We start from the raw sequence: 13,738 nt of genomic DNA, 5'->3' as shown, positions 1-13,738 counted from the left end.
CTCCACAACATATTCAGTACCAGCACTATTCCATATAATGTTGGTGGCATCTTGCTTCTGAAAGATGGAGATTACCTTCCCAATGTTGACAAACCTCTTGTTCTCAGCCTTGATTGTGCCACTAAAGTTGCCTTGTGTGAAATCATACCGGATCATGTTAGATCATGTAGTTAATACACTAAAAGAGACAGTGATGGTGATAATTTCCTATTTGTTGAAGTTAAAAGAAGCCCTGGTGTCCAGGCACTTAATATGGACAGATTTGTTTACTCTGACCTTAACCATCGTGTCTCAGGAATATGACTTGACACTGTACAACAGCATGTGGCTGTTTGTGGAATAGGGAGAAGCAAAGAGCAAATTATCTTTTAAATAACTTTAAAAATGAGGACAATTTTCTTATATATTTACTCATACCATTTATGGTGCTGTTCATTCCAAATGGAGACTTGAAGCTACATGAGGTATAATTTTCCTGTTCCCAAAGGTTTTCCTTAACATTCCTTATAGTGCAGATCTGCTGATGGAAAATTTTTTAGACCACATGTTTATCTAGAATCCTATTTTGCCTTTGGAAAGTATTTATGCTGTGGCCCCAGGGTTTTAGCCAGTAGAGAGTGCTGTGCTTCTCTAGGGTTTGGGATGAGAATAGACACTGGGGTACGTTAGCAGACCTCCAAGCTCTCAGTGAAGCTGGAGTCCTGATCATGGCACTAAATCAGCTGAGAATTGTTTCAGTTCAAGGCTTGACAAGAAAAGAGAACAGCTGTTCTCCACAGTCTACTAGATAAATAAAAATATTACTAGGAAGTGATAATAGTTTACTTAAAATAAGTCAGCAGGAATTTGTAGTGTCATTCAAATATTGAATTTTTTTCTAGAAAGAAGTTTACTAGTGTGAGTCATTGCTTGATTTTCATTCCTGGAGGAGAATTGGTCTACATCTGCTTTTCATGTAGGTCTTTCTGTCCTCTCCAAAGCAGTGCTTGAAGTTCAGGATTTTCCTTTTGAAAATGTCCATTTCTTTTTTAATGTTGTCTCAGAAGTAGGTAATCATAGCCATTATATTAATGATTTTGACCTGAGTACCAGAGTAGTTTGTCACTTATCTGAAGATTAGATTCTATTATTAATTTCATTTTAGATATATGAATGTAATGCTTTATTTATAGAGAATCTTATAATTTGTTATGAAAGAGAAAGGAGTTTCCCACCTATAAAAGCCCATGAAATGTTCCACATGCAGAACCACCCAAACTTTATAATGACAGGTTGATGGCCAGAGCTTATGTTATATAGCAGTACAGTTGGTGAGTTATCTCTTGCCAATATATTTTTTCATTACATATGGGAACTCATGAGTGACGATGCCACTTTTCCTTATTCTGTAATAGAAGTTGTGCCTATTATATTTTGAAGCTAATCACCATCAGGGAGGCAGTTGGACAGACCCTGATAGACCCAGCTCTGTTACATACCGGTTGTATGACTTTTGGCAAGATATTGAATTGCTTAAACTTCAGCTCCCTTTTCTGACAATGGGATAACCATAGTATTTAGCTCATAGGGTTATTGTAAGTTTAATGAGATAACACATGTAAACCACTGAGTACAGTTAATGCTGCATTAAGGTAATAAATGTCAAGGATTATTTTAATTAGTGTTAATTTTCAGTGAAGGAAATACATGAAATTAAATAGAATTGCATTATTTCCATTGTATGAATACTTCGGGAAGCACGGGGAGAATGCAAGAGAGATCAACAGTTAAATGGACAAATGCTAATGGTTTTCTAATTTAATGGAACAACCTGGTAACTCTAACAAAAACAGAATGCATATGGTTTTTGAGAACATTTTGTCTATAAACCAGTACTAATGGTAAATGCAATAGGAAGGCTACTGGGCTTTATATCAGTAGATTTTGCCTTATCACAGCTCTGTCCCTTCCTGTACCTGATTTTTGCATATAAACCTATTATTTTCCTCTTTGGTCTTATATGGTAGATAAACCTCTTGTAAAACCCCTTGACAAAAGTGAGAAAATTTCTCATGCCTTGTCTGGAAGGACACTGATAGCCATGAATAGATGAGGCTAGACTCCAGAAATAAGTAACTGGATGCCACCTATTATGGACTGAATTGTGCCTTCCCAGAATTCATATATTAAAGTCCATCTCCATCCCTAGTACCACAGAATGTGACTATATTTGGAGATAAGGTCTTTAAAGAAGTAATTAAGTTTAAATGAGGTCATCAGGGTGGACTCTAATCCAATATGACTGATATGTCCTCATAAGAAATGAAGATTAGGGCACAGACACACACAGGGAAGACCATGTGAAGACACTAAAAGATGTGTATTTATAAGTCAAAGAGCAAGGCCTTCAAAAGATACCAACCCTGCTGATACATTGATCTTGGACTTCTAGCCTCTAGAACTGTGAGGATAATTTCTTGTTGTTTAAACCAACCAGTCTGTTGTACTTTGTAATAATAACCCTAGCAAATGAATATACCACCTGTTTGCTCTAAGTCTGCTTATTAGTGTGATTCTTCAAGGGCTTGGGAACTCTATGTGGTAGTGTCACAAACTTATGAGAAACTCATTTCATCCTTCCCTTAAATAAAAATAATTAGATGTCTGCAAACTGGAAGATGACCTAACTGAACTCACATTTTATAGGCTCTAAATTTTCCTTTGAGTTCAGAGGTCTGACAATATGTCACAGATTAAAGTCCATCAAGATCTGGCAATGTGGCTACCTTGTGGCTCTTCTCCAAATCTTGTAAACTAAGTTTCCTTTATATAGAAAGGTCCTTCTGAAGGAGGTGAACAAAGTAAAAACTGAGACACTTCTGTTTTTCAGAGACTGATATATGAATATTAGATGCTGCTGTCTAGCCAACAAGGAAAGTGAGTGTGCCCTCAAGACAAATGTACTAGTGAAGACTTCATGTTCTGAATGTTAAATTGCCAATTGGTTCTTCTGTTGTCAAAGCAACAGGTTCATTGCAAAATGTGGGTTGATTGTAATAGCATTTTAAGTTAACACCCAGTATTTGTTTGCAGTTGCTGCCATGAAAAATTACCACAGATTTTGCAACTTAAAACAACACTCGTTCATTATCTCTTAGCCCACAAAGTCGGAATCTGGGTACAGCATGGCTCAGCTCAGCGAGGGTCGCAGCTCATCATCTTACAAAGGCTGAAATCAAGATATTGGCTGGCCTGGGAAAAGAATCTGCTTTCAAGCTCTCCGTGGTGTTTAGAATGCAGATTCTTGTAGTTGTAGGACTGAGGTCCCTGTTTCCTTGACACAGCCTCCTTCATTTTTAAGCTAACAATAGCAGTTCAAATTCTATTTTTGACTCTCCAACTTCCCCTTCTATTTATCAGATAAAGATCTCTAATTTTAAGAGTTCATGTGATTAGGTTAAGTCCAGCTGGAAAAATCTCCCCATTTTAAAGTTAGCTGATTAGTAACCTTAATACAACTTTAAAATATATATAACCTATCATGTTACATATATAATCTAATATATCACTGGGAATAATGAACAAGTGTTACAGAGGCCAAAATTCTATCACACATCCTTAAGCAATACTCTCTTAGTTTACCTAAATGAAATTTTATTTCATTTTGGAATAGTTATAAACACATGGGTAATATTTAAATAATGACATCTGACTTCCAGGGATGTACTTGTCATTTGCATTTGCATTTTTTTACAATAGAATCATTTTTAGGCCCAATTCAATTTTTTTTGGTATTGATGGACAACTTCATGGTTATTTCTGGGCTATTTGCATAACAAATTTATTAATTTGGGCTTGATCATGAAATGCCACTCTTGAAGAATTCCAGATATGAACACAGGTAAAGATAATACAATAATCCTAATTAGAAAAACCTTTATGTCAGTGGTTCTCAGACTTTAGGATGAATCAGAATCAGCTGGAGAGCTTATTAAAACATGGATTCCTGGGCTGCACTCCTGAGTTTCTGATTTAGTATCTATGAGATGGAGCTATTTTTAACAAATTCCTAGTGATGTTATTACTACCAATCCAGGGTCTACCCTTTGGAAACCACTTCTTTAGCTTGTTTTATTTTTATGTATCTTACTTATGAAAATCACAAATTTGATGCCTCATGTCTTTGCGGATACCTGTAATATGCCTGTTACTGTAATTATTTACACTTACTCCATCAAATAATGTGCAAACAGTAGAAAGTTGAGAAAATATGTAATGTAGAAGGGAACCTGATCATGAACAATAATTAGGGCATTTTCCTTATATACACCATGTGATGATGAGTTTGTTTTTAATCCCCTATTTATTTTCTTGCTTTATCTAAACATGACCCTATAAATATCAAGCATAAAACAGTGAGAGGGTCTGATAACAAGGGACAGCCAAAGAAGAAAGTGAATTTTTAGCATTCAAATGTTTCCATGGGAAGTGTGTCCAGGAAAATTTTTGAAACCTGATTTAAATTTCATTCCTCATCTACTGAACCAAATACTAAAGGAAATATTTGCTAAAATGTTTAAAGTACTTTTGTCAGTGATGTGGTTGTCCACATTGGGTAGGATCATATTTGTCCTAAAAAGGTTTTATGGTGGAGGGTTTACCATAAGATGTTTTATGGTGAAGTTGGGGAATCTTCAGCAAATTAGGAGACTGCTTTTTGCAGATGACAGTTATTCTTTCACATCAAAAAATTCCAATGAATGGTAATTATCACTAATTCTGATGAAGATAATTTCAATAAAGTGGTTACCATAAAAGTGGTTCTCTTAAAATATAGTATACTGCCATATAAGAGTAAATGTCGAAACTTGAATCTGTAAATGGAGACATTTCAAAACTATACACTATCCAATTTTGTGAAGGAAAGGAATGTGGGAAGGCTATGTGATACACTAGACACAGGCTTTGGAGGATAGAGAGCACAGAAGCAACGGAAGTCTCGGGGGAGAAGGGAAGGATTCTGATAAAATGAGAGAAAAAGATGATAAAGTCAGTGAAAAGGTTTAATTTCTTTTTTCCCAATGATGTTACAGTGGATTTCTAATTCTCTTCTCTGACCTGTTTCTTTAATAGCGCTTCAGCCAATCTGCTTTAGCCTAGTTAGGAAAAGCAGGGATATATATTACTCAAAACCTCCAATATTCTACATGGAGTTCTTTGAAATACAGGATATCTAACTCTCAAATAATTCTCCCCCTACTTCCTCCTGAGCATGGCTGTTCAGAAGGAAGCAGCACCAAAGGCCATGAGAAAAGGCAAATGGGTTTTTACACATTGAGATTAAGGAATTTCTAGTGTCTACATGCACTTTTAATACTTAATTTTTTATATATGTATTTTTAGTTTTAATAAACTGAAAATGATTTATAATATGAGTTTGTGACAAGAGTAGACGTGGTAACAATGTCAGAAGTTAATATGCAGCCAAGCTATGGGCTGAGGCTCTAGTTACCTGAGACAATTCATGACAGACTAGGTAGGTAGATCTGTATCTTATGTAGGGTAGGTCATTTTTATATAACGGTGACAATGGATTAGAAGCGGATGAGCAAAACCTTGGGTTTACCTCAGATCCTAATGATTTGTAGTTTCTGGAATAACAACCACAAGAATGTTCCCTTACATCAGCAAATCTGTTGTTTTTATTTTTGTCAAGGATACTTCTTTCAGAACTTAGAAGCTTGAAGCAACTCCAAAAGTCAAAGAGAGTCTTGCCATACAGGAAGCCAGAGACAGATCCCTGCTAAGTGCTCCTGTTTATTTTCTTCAAGTTGAAAATTGCTACCTTGGATCTTGGAACCAGATAGCACTCATATGCCATATTTTACAATTAAGTGGCTGATCTTTCAATGGGAGCGAATTTACATGCAGAAACATCTTTCGAAGTGTAGCAAGAGCATGAATCTGTTAGATGAAATAGAAGGGTGCAGAGTAGGTATTAAAGTCCTGCCTGATTTATCTGGGATTTGTTTATTTGCTGTATATGATGTGGCACAGTTCCTAGTTATGTAAGAGGCCCATTCCAGTTTGAAGGTTGTTATGTTTAGGGAGAAGGGAGGACTCTTCTTAAACCGACTTAGCTTCTAAGAGATGTGGTAAGAGAAAGGGAAGAGTGAAAGGAAGAAACAAATATGCTATGGACTTGTGAAATATTCTGGAGAAGTACAGCAATGTTCTAATTCACCAGCTTCATGAAATGCAAAAACTAGTACTAACAAGGCAGAAATACTAGTTGAATATATGTGATATGCCAGATACGAGGCTAGATGTTTACATCTGATTCTAGTATCAAGCAGTTTGGGGAACCCGAAGCTCAGAGTGGCAGAAAGATTGTGAAAGGATTTTAAGTCTCGGTGTATCTGGCTTCAAAACCCACTCTACATACTGAGGTCTGCTGAAATCTGATTGGAATGGCAACCAATGACCTGGATGACTTTTGCAGAAGTCATAGTGTTTTCATATGTAAAACAATAGATCATCTCTAAGGTTTATTCAAAAAGCTCTAAAAACATGTGTTCCCAGGAAATTAAAAGGATTTCACAAGGGCATTGGCAAACTTTCCCCCCACCATTTTCAGGCTTAGAAGTAATTTTCCCTAATTTTGTAAAAATAGTCATATCCATTTAACTTCAGTTTATGTGAAGTCCTTGGGTCTAATAAATGAGACATATTAAAAAGGTATTATTATTATTTTTAGAAAATAGCATAAAAATAACAGAAAGATTGGCAGCAATAATAACTTTCTTGATTCTACTCATCCCAGATTGACTTGTTTATTTTCACTTCCCAAGAGGTGTAGGAAGCATTGACCATGGTCCTAATGAAAGTCCTGTCACAGGTGCCAGTAATTTAGACCTACACTGAGGTCTCCATTCCAGTTTTAAATCTGTAACTGATCTGGTCCCTGCCCATCTCTCCAGTTCATCTCTTGCTTCTCAGATTGAGCCACACTGGCCCTCTTGCTTTGAACACTCCAGGCTCCACTGCCCCAGCACCTCCCTATTCTGTTTGCTTGTAATGCTGTTTCCATAGGTACTTTCATGGCTTATTCCTTCATTTTATCCAGATCTAAAAACAAAACAAAAACAAAACCAGATCTCATCATAGTGGAGTTGTTTGACCACACCAGCTAAAAGAATGCCCTCTATCCACCCCCACTGGTTCTCTCTATCCTTTTGCTCTGCTCTGTTTTTCTTCATAGCACTTACTTTCATACTGTATTACACAATTTTTTCCTCTTCCCTCCACTCCAAGGAACCCAAGACTATATGCTTCAAGAGGGCAAGAAACATACTTATCTTGTTTTATCAGTGCACTCCACATCCCAGAACAATCCTGACCAAGTCAGTGCCCAACAAATGTCATATTTGCTGAATGAATCAATTGAACAGTTGTAAGTAATTTCTGTTTAATAGTGTGTGATCTGAATAAAGCTTCTCCTGTGAATTAAAACCCAAGCAAAGGCTAATCAGCTTAATTTTTCCCCTCTGTCTTTGCCTTAAGTAGCAGGCAGAAAAATTCCTGGGATAGAGCAACACAGAGAAACTAGGCATCAATTTAATTTAAGAGGAGCCATTTTAAGTAGCAGAGTCATTTTGACCCAGTGTTAATGAGGGAAAACTGACATCGCAGCTGGGGCTCCTCTCCTGGTTGTGCTGCTGCTGCCCTGCAAATGTGGTGGGAACACGTTCCACTGCACCCTGGCTGCCACTGTGACAGCAGGTGGTGCCACTTGTTTGGGCATCTCCTGCGGGAAGGTCAGCCACACAGTACCATTATAAAATATGTAGGAGCCTTTTCTTCTATAACAGGTCTTTGGGAGGAGGAATGTGTGAGGATCTCAGAGTCAAGAATTAGGATAAGACCTGCTTCCTAGGATGTCAGTATATGAAGTCACCAAATTTATGAGTGATAAAAAGATTTAAGAGGAGAAAGGCAACAGAAAAGCTGGATAACATGCTCCTTCCCATTGCTTCCTTGTTTGTTCCTGCATGTTCACATACTTCAAGAGAGAGGGCTCCTGGGATGCTTCAGGGAACCTTAGATGCACTCCTAACATACAGGTTTACTATCAAACTTTAAGTGTGCTGTGAAAAAAAGTGTTCATTTATATTAATGACATTATAAAAAGATTTTATTTATTCATTTGAAAGAGAGGGAGCAAGCACAAGCAGGGGGAGCAGCAGGCAGAGGGAGGGTGAGAAGCAGGCTCCCCACTGAGCGGGGAGTGCATTATAGGGCCCAATTCAGGACCCTGAGATGATGACCTGAGCCAAAGGCAGATGCTTAACTGAGCCACCCAGAAGCCCCTATATTAATGAAATTTTATTTCAAAATAGAGTATTTAGCATATGTTATTGAGTGCTTAATATATGAGAATCTGTGTACTAGGAACTAAGGCCACAAATCTTCATAAAGCATGATTCCTCTCAACAAGGTAAGGTCATGTAAATGATGTTGTAAATACCATGTAAGAGATAGGAACAGAATGGGGTGATCTCCCCAAGGAAAGTGTGTCAATACTGGGGGAATTGGGAAAGGCCTTAGTTAGAAGGTGATACTTGAATTTGAAAGATGAGCATGATTTTTTTCAGTCAGAAATGTCAGGGAAAGGGCATGCTATACAGAGGGCAGCATGTATCAAAACAATGAATTAGATTTGTGTAATGGCAAGAATTTTAGTTTGGCTGGAGCATAGTGTGTGTGTGTATCCACTTGAGTGGGTTTATCTGTCAAGGTTTGTTCAAGAAAACTTCAGCACTCTTTATATTGCAAGTTTGAAATGTTTAATTTAGGGACTTAGAAGCTCATACTCATTGAAAGACTTTGGGGAGATAAAGACTACCCTAGTATTGGAACAATTTTCAAGAGCCCACTCAGAAGGTGCTTTAATCTTATGACCACCCAAGCATCTGCTTGCAACATGAGAAATAATGCTCTTTTTTCTTTACTTTCCAATTCTTGTATGGTGCCTATCAATAGTAAATTCTAACTCAGAACCACATGGGAGAAGGGTATTCCCAGCATCATCTTTGTTCTTAGCTTCTTTAGACCTTAATAAAAGTGATGATGAATTGATGGGAGAGAAGCTAGTTCAGTGAGAGACAGGTAAGATTGGCAGGAGCCTTACTAGAAGACTTTCATGATATAATATGTGCTTTTACTGTATCTTAGAATCATAGGGGAAATTGGTGAATGTCTTAACAGGGAATGAAATGATTAACTGCATTTTAGAAAAAAAAATCTATTACTTTTTTTACCAGAAAACTAAATTTATATTTAAAGAGAAAAAAGAGCAGCCTGGGTGGCTCAGCAGTTTAGTGCCACTTTCAGCCCAGGGCCTGATCCTGGGATGGAGCCCGGGATGCATGGAGCCTGCTTCTCCCTCTGCCTGTGTCTCTGCCTTTCTCTCTCTGTGTGTATTCTCATGAATAAATAAATAAAATCTAAAAAAGAAATAAAGAGAAAAAAATAAATGAAAGAGAAAAGCATATAACATTTTGGTAATTCTGTGAAATTTAGATTAAAGGAAATAGAGATAGGCAGAGAAGCCAGTTGTAAAGGAAATAGAGATAGGCAGAGAAGCCAGTTGCTTCTTAAGCTCTTACTTTTCCTTAAGAGCCAAGTTTTGGTTCTGGGAACCTATACATCACCGGTATGCTTACAAAAAGAGAAGCATCCTGATAGTTTCTGCTTTCATACTTTCTCAATCCTATTCACCTAACTAGAAACAGAAGTTTATCTCTGCAAAGATCACCCATGACTTCAGTTGCAGAGAATGCTAGGTGTCTACTAAAAATTTGTGTTGCCCTTGCATAGTGTGGAAGTTACTGTGAAGTAGCTGCTCAGCCATGGATTGTCCTTCCCAGCTCCTTCGCATTTACTTAGGACAATAGAACTAAATTCTGTTCAATGGAATATGAGTAAAAGTGAAGTATACCACTTCCAGAATGGGTGCATAAAACCCTTCCACACCATCCAATGAACTCTTTTTTTCATCTGCTAGTTGAATGAAACCCTGCCCAGTGACCTTGGAAGCCATGTTATAAAAAAAGGTAGAATCTCCATGAATTTAGGTCCTAGAAGCACCTTTACCATCATACCACAATGCTGCCACCACCACCACCAACTGAACCATATGAGGAGAACAATATTACTGTTTCATTAAACCACTGAAATTTTGGAGCTTTTTTGTTACCGTAATTGATAAGACTTTTCTCTATGCTACTCTATAGCAATAAGTACCATCCCTATAGTACTTGATGCTGGTATCCATTTAAATGAGAATGTGTTTGGGGTACTTACAAATGCAGACATGAAACTCAGGATGATCTGAATATACAGAATTTTGGCATCATTAGTACATAGGTAGGAGTTGCACTCATGGGCATGGGTAGGATATTTCAGGGAAAATGAGTAGAGTGAGAAAGAAAAGGCCAGGTGGGAATCTTGAGGAGAAAAGCAGGAAGGGTACAGGCAGAGAAAAATGGCAGCAAAAAGTGTGGTAAACTACAGTGTTTTCTAGAATTTATGAGAATTCAAAGGAAAGGACAGTATGTCAAAACCTGAGTATAAACATTTCACTAGAGTACAGAGACCAAAGTAAAACTGCTGTGCCCTGAAGAGTGAAAAAAGGTAGTGAAGGTGGAAACAGAAATTGTAGCTGATTCTAGAATTGTAGTAGTAAAGGAGAGAGACATATGCTTTCAAGGTCAGCAAAATGAGCACATACTTTTTTTAATATGTGTTATTACATACTCTTAGTTTTTATTTTAAAAAATTTTTATAAAGAATTTATTTATTCATGAAAGACACACACACAGAGAGTGAGGCAGAGACACAGGCAGAGGGAGAAGCAGGCTCCAGGCAGGGAGCCCGACGTGGGACTTGATGCCGGGACTCCAGGATCAGGCTCTGGGCCAAAGGCAGGCGCCAAACCGCTGGGCCACCCTGGGCTGCTGTATTTTTAAAATTTTAATTTCAGTAAACATAGTGTTATATTAATTTCAAAGTGTATGATATAGTCATTCAACAATTCTATACATTACTCAGTGCTCAGCATGGTAAGTGTACTCATAGTCCCCTTCACCTGTATCACCCACACCCCTACCCACCTTTCCTCTGGTAACCATCAGTTCTCTCTAGTTAAGAGTCTGTTTCTTGGTTTCTCTCTCTCTCTCTCTCTTTTTACCCTTTGCTTGTTTCCTAAATTCCACATTTGAGTGGAATCCTATGGCATTTGTCTTTCTCTGACTGGCTTATTTCAGTTAGCATTATAATCTCTAGCTCTATTCCTATTGTTGCAAAGGGCAAGATTTCATTCTTTTTATGACTGAGTAATATTCCATTGTGTATCTATATCTGTATCTATCCTTCATCCACATATTCTTTTTTTTTTTAAGATTTTATTTATTTATTCATGAGAGATACAGAGAGAGGCAGAGACACAGGCAGAGGGAGAAGCAGGCTCCATGCAGGGAGCCGATGCGGGACTCAATCCTGGGTCTCCAGGATCACACCTGGGCTGAAGGTGGTGCTAAACCACTGAGCCACCCAGGGTGCCCCACATATTCTTTATTCATCAACTGAGGGAAACTTGGGCTTCCATATTTTTGTTATTATCAATAATGCTGCAATAAACATAGAGGTGTATATACTTTTTGAATTAGCATTTTCATATTCTTTCGGTAAATAATAGTGCAGTTATCAGAACATATGGTAGTTCTATTTTTAATTTTTTGAGAAACCACCATACTGTTTTCCAGTGGCCTTACAAAGTTTGCATTCCCACCAACAGTGCACAGGGATTCCCTTTTCCTACATCCTCACTAACACTTGTTTCTTGTGTTTTTTATTTTAGCCATTCTGACAGGTGTGAGGTGGTATCTCATTGTGGTTTTGATTTGCATTTCCCCAATGAAGAGTGATGTTGAACATCTTTTCATATGTCTCTTGGCCATCTGGATGTCTTCTTTGGAGAAATATCTGTTCGTGTCTTCTGCCCATTTTTTAACTGGATTATTTGTTTTTTTGGTGTTGAGTTGAATATTTATATATTTTGGATACTAATCCTTTATTGAATATATCACTTGCAAATATCTTCTCCCATTCAGTAGGTTGTCTTTTAGTTTTATTGATTATTTCTTTTGCTGTACAGAAGCCTTTTATTTTGATGTAGTCTGAATATTTTTCTTTTGTTTCCCTTGTCTCAGGAGACATCTCTAGAAAATGTTGCTATGGCCAATGTCAGAGAAATTACTGCCGGCTCTCTTTTCTAGAATTTTCATATCTCACATTTAGGTCTTTATTCAATTTTGAGTTTATTTTTTCATATGGTGTGAGAAAGTGGCCCAGTTTCATTCTTTTTTATGTGGCTGTCCAAGTTACTCAACACCATTTGTTGAAGAGGCCGTTTTTCCCCCCATTGCATATACTTGCCTCTTTTGCTGAAGATTAATTGACCATATAATCTTGGGTTTTCTATTCTGTTCTATTGATATCTGTCCATTTTTGTGTTAGTACCATACTGTTTTGATTACTACAGCTTTATAATATAATTTAAAATCTGGAATTGTTTTACCTCAGCTTTGTTCTTCTCTTTCAAAAATGCTTTGAGTTTTTGGGGTCTTTTGTGGTTCCATCCAAATTTTGGGAATGTTTGTTCCAGTTCTGTGAAAAATGCTGTTGGTATTTTGATAGGAATTGCATTAAATCTGTAGGTTATTTTGGGTTGTATGGGCATTTTAACAATATTGGTTCTTCTAATATATAAGCATGAAATATCTTTCCATTTATTTGTGTTTTCCTCAATTTCTCTTATCAACATTTTATAATTTTCAGAGTGTAAGTCTTTTATCTCTCTGGCTATGTTTCTTCTTTGGTATTTTATTATTTTTGGCCTAATTATAAATGGGATTGTTTTCCCAATTTCTCTTTCTTGAGCAGATGCATTTTAAATATGAGGATGAGTTAAACAAGTTTGTAAGTTGAAAAGGAAGGGCCAGCGAGAGGGGATTTATTGAAGATAAAAAGGGAGATAGATGTTTAAAAGGCCTTGGAGTATATAATAGTAAATCCATGAAGATAGAGGCTTTGTTTGTCTTGTTTAACACTGTATCCCCAGGCTTAGACTCTCCTGGCACTAGAAGGCAGTCAAAAAACATTTATTGAAGAAATGCATGAGGAGAGGAAGAAGGGAAGGGGGGAGATGAAATCAAGAATACAAATAAAGGTGTTATCTTTGGAAGAAAGGCAAAGCATCCTTTGGGACAGAAGGGAAGGAGGGAAATCTGGGAAACATGCAGATAATATAGGAGGTGGAGTTTGTGACTGATGGTTGCTATTTTCTCTGTGAGGTAGGAGGCTATGCCATCTGTTAAAACATGAGTGGGTGAGTCCATTTGAGTGATTTAAAGAAGAATGGTAAAGGTTTGTAATAGCTACTGGCTTGGATAAATACGGCTATTTACTTGAGTTGAAAATGCTGGACAATCCTAACAACATGCAAATTGTGAGAATTAATCAACTCATTTGAGATTGTTTAAGGGTATATTTATAGAATATAAACCACTGGACAACTGGATACATTTAATCTTTGATAAGATTTGACTTTAAGCTTAAAACCTGAATATAAATTTGTTTGCAGATTATTCATACCAAAGTTGTATATTGCACAATCTCAGACGCTATGGTAGTCTTT

This window comes from Canis lupus, chromosome 31 (assembly GCF_003254725.2).
Source record: "Canis lupus dingo isolate Sandy chromosome 31, ASM325472v2, whole genome shotgun sequence".
In the NCBI taxonomy this organism is placed as follows: Eukaryota; Metazoa; Chordata; class Mammalia; order Carnivora; family Canidae; genus Canis; species Canis lupus.
Note: the sequence above shows the minus strand (reverse complement) of the source record.